The sequence below is a fragment of the Electrona antarctica genome (genome assembly GCF_951216825.1).
Source record: "Electrona antarctica genome assembly, chromosome: 4".
In the NCBI taxonomy this organism is placed as follows: Eukaryota; Metazoa; Chordata; class Actinopteri; order Myctophiformes; family Myctophidae; genus Electrona; species Electrona antarctica.
This window is the reverse complement of record NC_136809.1, coordinates 58,670,610-58,678,733: the sequence shown is the minus strand read 5'-3', so window position 1 is coordinate 58,678,733 and position 8,124 is coordinate 58,670,610. Positions and strand designations below refer to the sequence as shown.

Below are 8,124 nucleotides of genomic sequence, written 5' to 3'. Positions count from 1 at the left end.
GGTTCTCTATCGTGTTCGAGACTGGCTCTCCACTACAAATTATTCAATTTGTACGGGAAGCTGACCCCTCGGGGCAGTGTACATGGATATCTCTTTAAGACACATCATCTACGGTGGCCCTGCCCAGATGCCAATAAGCGGGCTTTTTAAGCCCCGTCTGGGCAAGGCCACTTCGATCTTTTGATTTCCACGAGAGCAGACGTTACGTAGGCTATCTCAGCAGTTTGGAAAACACACTAAAAAAACAATATTAGAACAGCTGCGTGGCACACAGTCCACTTACCGAGGTAAGAAGAGAGCTGGTCGTCTCGACGACTCCTCTCAGGGCGCCGCGTAGAACCCAGAGAGAGCTGTATGGAGCTAATATTGTGCCAAAAGGTTTGATCGTTTAACAGAAACAGTTCCATCGAAAAAAATAAAATTGAAGTTGAAAAGTAAAAATTGAACCTGAAAGTCTCTTATTTTTTTTCTTGAACTTGAAAAATACCAAGATGTATTCAAAAGTTGTTTTTTTTATTCAAAATTTTTTCAGTTTAATATTTAACTTTAATATACATTTATATTTTTGAGTATATATATTTTTTTTTCAGTTTCAGATCTTTTTTTTTTCATTCAGATCTTTTTTTTTCCATTCAGATCTTCTTTTTACAGATTCAAATCATATTTTTTCGGTTTCAGGTGTGTTTTTTTTTTCGCTTCTCACTTTGTTCACTTTCAGGTGCCAAAAAGTTTCAGGTTACTTTTGGCACAGATCTTGCGTGGGGGCATGGCCTCAACCTAGAGGGGCGTGGAATCATGAGTGACAGGTCCCCCCCGCCCGCCCCGTGACATCATCAACCTGCGTCCAGGAAATGTAGTTTAGACTTCTCTAAGAGTTAGAGAACAACTCTGGTTAGAAGCATTGTTTACAATGGCGCAAGCACCAGTATATGCGGGTACCACAGTTCAGGTAATACTACTACTACTACTACTAGGCCTAATAATAATAATAATAATACAAATAATTATTACTCTGATAATAATTACTGGGAGTCGGGACACACGTTACCATTGGGCAGACGTCAGACCAATGCAAATTTACACTTGGTTCATGTACTGTATCGCGCATCTTCATCAACGACCCTTATGAGCATGTTAGCAATGTTTGAAAGTAACTGTTTATTTATTTATTGTGTGTGTGTGTGTGTGTGTGTGTGTGTGTGTGTGTGTGTGTGTGTGTGTGTGTGTGTGTGTGTGTGTGTGTGTGTGTGTGCGCGCGCGCGCGCACATACTGTCAACTGTATGTAGGCCTATGTGTATGTAGGCCTATGTAACTATGTATTTATTTATCACGACAAGCCTTAGGCCTTAGTTTATACGAGAAGTCAATATTATAACTATGATGAAGGGAAAATGCACCAGTTGCAGCCCTTATATGTCTTGCTGGAAATAGGGCTTAGACTATGTCTATTGTTGCCCACTAGACAATGTTAATGTTAAATTGCATGCTGTTTGTTTGTTAAATAATGTACAGTATGTGTGACTTAAACAAAATTAATGTAGGCTATTATTGAAGCCAGTACACTAATGTGAATTTCTGTTTGATTGTTCTAGGACCAACTGAAAAGAGACTTTCTGCAGAGGCTACTCACCAAAGTTTCCCAGATAATGCAAAGACTGCCTCTAGATGTGGATTACTTGAGATGTGCAGTCAACCAAGAGATGGTTATTTTTAGATCATTGTTAGGCCAGGTTGAGATGCCACAGGATGTCATCAATACGTTCACTGAACTGTCAAGGCTTCTTAATATACAGGACAACACTAATCAGACCGAAAGTCAGGTGCCACTGCCAGGAGTGTTACGAGGAGAAATAGGACGGCCAAAATATGTTGTGTGTCCTCAGGAACTACAAAGCCTGATAGAAATGGCCCTACAGTGTCATGCATTGCAAGAACTCTAGGTGTATCTGAAAGGACAGTGAACCGGCGCATGCATGATAATGGTCTTTCCATAACCCAGTGCTACAGTAACGTAAGTGATGAACAACTAGATCATTTGGTGAGATCAGTGAAGGCCAGAACCCCACACGTGGGATACAGAATGATGAAAGGAATCCTGCGGTCCATGGGACACCGTGTCCAGTGGAAGAGAGTGTCTTCATCTATGCATCGTGTAGACCCAGTTGGTGTAGTCTCACGATTGACAGCGATGGGGTGTGTTGCAAGGAGGACATATTCTGTTCCGGGTCCTCTTCACTTGGTACATATCGACACAAACCACAAACTCATCAGGTAGGCCATACATAATGTAAGCTTACATGCTATTTTAGATGTGCAGTATTTTTGCTAAATATTTCTATTCCATATATGCTATTTTAACACCCTTGTTTTGCATCAAATTAATCTAAAGTGATTTTATTCTCGCCCCACCCCACCCTCCTCCCTAAAAGATATGGCCTTGTTATCTTTGGAGGGATTGATGGCTTCTCACGAATGGTAATTTATTTAATTATCATTAATCATACATTAATTGAGATGACAGTTGAAAATTATAGGTCTACTGCTAAACTTGCTATGGGTAGGACATTCTAAAAGGAATGATCCTATAGGCTACTATACCTGTATACTGTTCTCTGTATGCATGTTATACCACAATAATGACTGGTGCATAAAAGCATGGATTGACTAGATTCACAGGTCTTAAAATGCTTTTATTGCTTTCCACTGAATTATGATATCGTCTGCTCTAGATCATGTACCTGGGTGCAGCAGCCAACAATAAAGCATCCACTGCACTTGATTTCTTCTTGGAGGCAGTGCAAAAGTATGGCTTTCCATTAAGGTAATCCAAACCAATGTGTGGCCCACCATGGCATTGCTCAATTGTCAACAAAGTTCACACCCACAACACCAGAGGGAGTTCAACAAACCATGTTCAACCCAGATTCAGCACAAACAAGGGACTAAATTAATTTCGCTCCTATGCCACTAAAATGTGGAATGCCCTACCAACAGCCATTCAGACATGCAAATCCCTTGACTCCTTCAAAACCGCTCTGAAAGGGCACCTACAGACTGCTGCAATTCAAAACTGCCCCCCTTAAAATATGAATCCCCAGCCACCCCCTTACTGTGTTTCTTTTCCCTTTTTACCTCCTTGGTAATGATTTCTTATTTTTTTAAATAAGTTGTCTCTAATGTTCTGACGAATTGAAAAAGGTGGACCCTGTTGTAAACAAGTGTAATGCTTTCAGTGCGTTGTCCACAGTAACAGTCTTTGTATTGAGTTGTGCTTTCATGTGAAATGTAGCCATTCTGCAAACTGCTGCTGAACTGTCAATCATTTGAGTTAACATTTTTGTAAGTTGATAAATTAAACAAATCCTATAAAATCACTATATGTCTAAGGTAATGTTGCGCAGTATACAATACTTAATCACTCCAGCTATTCTGGTAAATAATTAGCATGATTTGGATTATATTATTACTTTTAATGACTATGTATTTGGAAAGTTGTTAAAGTTGAGTGTTTAAAGTTAATGTATCTTTTGTGTGATATCTCTTTTAGAGTAAGAGCTGACCAAGGAGTAGAAAATTTTGGCATAGCAGGATGTATGTTCACCGTCAGGGGCTGCGGCAGAGGCAGTTTCATGTCAGGAAAGAGTGTGCATAATCAAAGGTATATATAATATTCAGATGTTGCCTCAGTCAACCGGTGTCATAATTTGTAAAAATGATATTGTATAAAACGCTCTATTTTTACAGAATAGAGCGTTTGTGGCGAGATGTTTGGAACGGCGTTACAAACGTGTACTATGAGATTCTTCACAGCCTTGAGGATGAAGGTGTGCTTGATCCTGATGACAGCATCCACCTGTACTGCGCCCAGTATGTATTTCTACCACGTCTGCAGAAGGATCTAGATGTCTTCAGGGTGGGTTGGGATCATCACCCTCTGAGGACAGAGCACAACAGGTCTCCACAACAACTGTGGACAATGGGACTCCGCCACAATCCAGTAGATTCTCCACAATTGGCAGAGGTACCAATAAAACATTGTTTTGGTTGAAACCCAAACCATTAAAATTAAATGTATTCACAGGCCTGTGTATAAGACTTATAACACTGCATGAGACTTATTCCTTTGGACACATTGAAGAAAAAGTGGACCGGATACTATAGATACTTTCAGTGTAGTATGTTACATGTTGATCTGACTGTGCTTTCTTTTTGAAATGCGATTGTTTAAATTTAGGGAATGGAGGATCCAACTCTTGCTGTCGACACTGCCAGGGAGATGGATGTGACCAGCTCTGGAGTGATTCTTCCACGTGTTGAATGTCCCCTCTGTGAACAGGATTTGGCCGGCCTCACGGCCACTATTGATGTTACAAGACCATCCGAGTCCTTCGGCAAAGACATTTATTTAGCTGTACTGAACTATGTACTGAATCATGTACCTTAAATGTAATCCAGAACTCAAGTAAACAAGTTTACAACATGTATTCCACATTTGCATTTATTGTGACTGACAAAACAGTGCAGCAGCCAGCCACATGGTAAAGTGCCTGTTGGTTCTTTGTAGAACAATGTAAACAAGTTATGTAAAACCAACATTTAATTGTTGTGACTGACAACAGTGCAGCCACATGATAAAGGGCAGTGGTGGAAAAAGTACAAAAATATTTTACTTAAGTAGAAGTACTGATTCTCTACTTGACAATTACTTAAGTAAAAGTACAAAGTACCCATTAAGAAAGTTACTTAAGTAAAAGTAAAAAAGTACCTCAAATTAAATGTACTTAAGTACAAAAAGTACCCGGTGTAAAAATGTACTTAAGTATAAAAGTAAAAATTACAAAGTACAAGTACAAAGTACAAAATACAAAGTACCCGGTGTAAAAATGTACTTAAGTATAAAAGTAAAATTACAAAGTAAAAGTACAAAGTACAAAATACAAAGTACCCGGTGTAACAATGTACTTAAGTATAAAAGTAAAAATTACAAAGTACAAAATAAAAAGTACCCGGTGTAAAAATGTACTTAAGTATAAAAGTAAAAATTACAAAGTACAAAATACAAAATTATTTTCAAAATGAATACAAATAAATGAAGTCCTAAAATTGTCCTGTCAAAAGTGGCTTTATTCCAAAAAATGAAATGGCATACAAATAATTAAAATACAGAACCCCCAACAGCATACATCAATAACATACAGGACCAACATGCATAATTAATTAACACAAGAGCTCCATGTTGCGTTGCAAAACAGACGATGCCCAGTTCCCCAGTGCTAGTTGAACCTCTGCATTCTTGTTTATGAAATGTGCAACTTTAATGCATTTGGGTTTGAATGGAACATGTCTCTGGACAAAGTGATGTCTCCAGACATCACTTTGAGAAACACTGCTGTACTATAATCACGAGCCGTGAATCCGTGAATCAAAAATTCAAACAAGAATTTGCCCACCCATTTCGTAATTAACGCGCAAATTAGGGGGGTCTGGCTCATGGACTAATAGTGCTCAGACCCAGCCAGCCAGCCAGCAATCCACACACACATAGTGCTCAGACCCAGCCAGCCAGCCAGCAAGCCACACACATAGTGCTCAGACCCAGCCAGCCAGCAATCCACACACATAGTGCTCAGACCCAGCCAGCCACACACATAGCTCCGTAAGGGAGTGGTTGCACCACTCAAAAAATCTTCAAAAAACTGAAGAGGCTACTGGAGATTGGAGAACCTGATTTGGACATGATCTGATGCAGGACAATGTCACTATGACAGAAAGAGAAGATGGGTCTGGCCACATTCATTCACCCCATAATCTCAGTGGAAATTGGGGAATATGTTGTGAAATAAAAAGTCAGAAAACTGGAATTTGGGAAAATGCCTTATTTTTAATTTCCCCATGCCCACACATCTGTGGTCTCTCTCTCTCTCTCTCCCCCCCCCCCCCCCCCCCCCCCCCTCTCTGAACAGAACTATAACGACAAGTTGCGATGCGGCCCCTCCCCCTTCACACACACACACACACACACACACATACACACACACACACCCTATAATGTGCGTAGGCTACTGGCACCGTTCCTCATATCACGCAAGAGACGCCAGTCACGCCACACACCAGTATAGAAGAGAGATAGTCACTTGTGACTTACTCACTTAATGTTGTAACTTGTGGAGGCTATATTGTCTTCCATGAAAAATATTTCGATGCGATGTTAAACTCTGCATGGCTCATTTCCATGCGTCACAGTCAGGGACCCGGCTGACGATTTGGTGGTCCACTGCCTGGTTACCCTTTCTACTGCATATAACAGCGCTGCATGATCTCCTGCAGATCGGCTATTTTGCCGTTTGTGAGGACGCACACATGGGCGCGCGTTATTACGCGGCGGAGCCGCGGATAAAATTGTTATTATGATAGCCGGCTTGGCTTTTTTGGCACATTTTATGCCCCCCTCGGCGTGCGTATTGTGCGTGCGTGAGAAATGAGAGGTGTGGCGTGGTGCGTGGTAAAAGGTCAAATTGCGTGACTCTCACTCTCAAAGCGTGAGACTTGGCAGCCCTGCGTTCATCCATGTTGAATGCGTGTGACAACGTGTGTGTGCGTCTTGCCGTCTTCAAGCAGGCCAGGCAGCAGAACACAACTCCGCCCCCCTATTATCTGAGAGTGGAGCGCAGCCCTGTTGTTCTGTTCTCAACTGCGCATTATTTAATTTGTAGCGAGTAACGAGGTGTCAGATTTTAAATATAGCGGATTAAAAGTACGATTTTTTCCTTGTAAATGTAACGAAGTAAAAGTAAAAATACAGCAAAAGAAAAGTAGTCAATAAAAGTACAAATTCTCCAAACTTGTACTTAAGTAAAGTAACGAAGTATTTGTACTTCGTTTTTTTCCACCACTGATAAAGGGCCTGTTGGTTCTTTGTAGAAAATGAACCAACATTGTGTAACTGACAACAGGTAAATTGCCTCTTAGTTCTGCATAGTCTGAACAGTAGAACAATGTAAACAGTAAAACATTTAAGATCTTTGACAGTGAAGCTACAGGTGAAAAATAAAAAATCTCAAAATGCTTCTGAGGTTAACTTAAAGGACAACTTTAGTTTTGTTTCAACCAAGGTTCATGTTTTAGGTTGTTAGAGAAAATAAAAGGTGTTCATTTTTTTTTCTTTTGCTGCTTTCTTTCGTTTCAGGGGGCATTCGAGCATGGGGCTAAATATGTATTTTTTTTACAAAAAAAATATTATTTACTATAGTCCTAATAAACCCCAAAATACATATTTATCCCCATGCTTGAATGCCCCCGCCCCCTGTGAAAAAGAGCTAAAATACCTAAAACGAAAGAAAGCAGCAAATGAAAGAAAATGAATGAAATTAACCTTTGTTTCTCTAAAAACAACCTAAAACATGAACCTTGGTTGAAAAAAACTAAAGTTGTCCTTTAAGTGAAAGATACATAGAAAGAAAAAAGGTCAGACAGTGCTAAATAAATGATATCAGTCATACTTTGGTTGTATACCTAACCAAATGTTCAAGACGACATCTTGAAGAAAATGATCTCTGTAATATGTCATACAGAAGTAGTGGAACTTGTCTGAACAAAATTAAAACGACACCCTAAAACTGGATGGATATTGTTCTAGAAATTCTTTAGACAGAGCTAGACCGAGCTAAATACTTGCCCTAGATAAAAAGCCTCTGTTAGAACAGCTTTGAATTGCTCCGAGGAGCTCATGTGTTTTACCGGAAGCCTAATGGTCCTGGCACAGGCACTCACAACTGGGAAACAGACAGTGTGCTCCTTAAACTCTGTAGCACAGTCATGGTTGAAGTCGATCACTACCCCAAAATCCTTCTTCTCTGAGGGAAGTAGTGGGATGTGACCTTGCCCTGTGATCCACTGAAGAAGCCTTGCAGGTGTGATGGGACTTGGTTCTTCCATGTCATCTGCATGCCCCTGATCTTCAGCTATAGAGCAAATAGTGTTATGACAGTTTAATATCCTTTTTACTGCTTACTATTTAGTGAATTACAAACAAAACAGCCACAAAACAGCTCACACCCTGCCTGACTGGGTTGAGATTTTAACATTCAGGAAGAGAACCCCTTGTTTTAAGCATTATGTTATAC

At 40.1% G+C, this 8,124-nt stretch overlaps 1 long non-coding RNA gene across 1 annotated transcript; it reads left to right on the top strand.

Annotated features, from left to right (window-relative positions):
- Nucleotides 1-3,607: 3,607 nt before the first annotated feature.
- On the top strand, nucleotides 3,608-4,412 carry LOC306921127. Its single transcript, XR_013789744.1, has 3 exons — nucleotides 3,608-3,659; nucleotides 3,746-4,022; nucleotides 4,236-4,412. It is a non-coding gene; the product is annotated as an uncharacterized lncRNA (long non-coding RNA).
- Nucleotides 4,413-8,124: the final 3,712 nt, after the last annotated feature.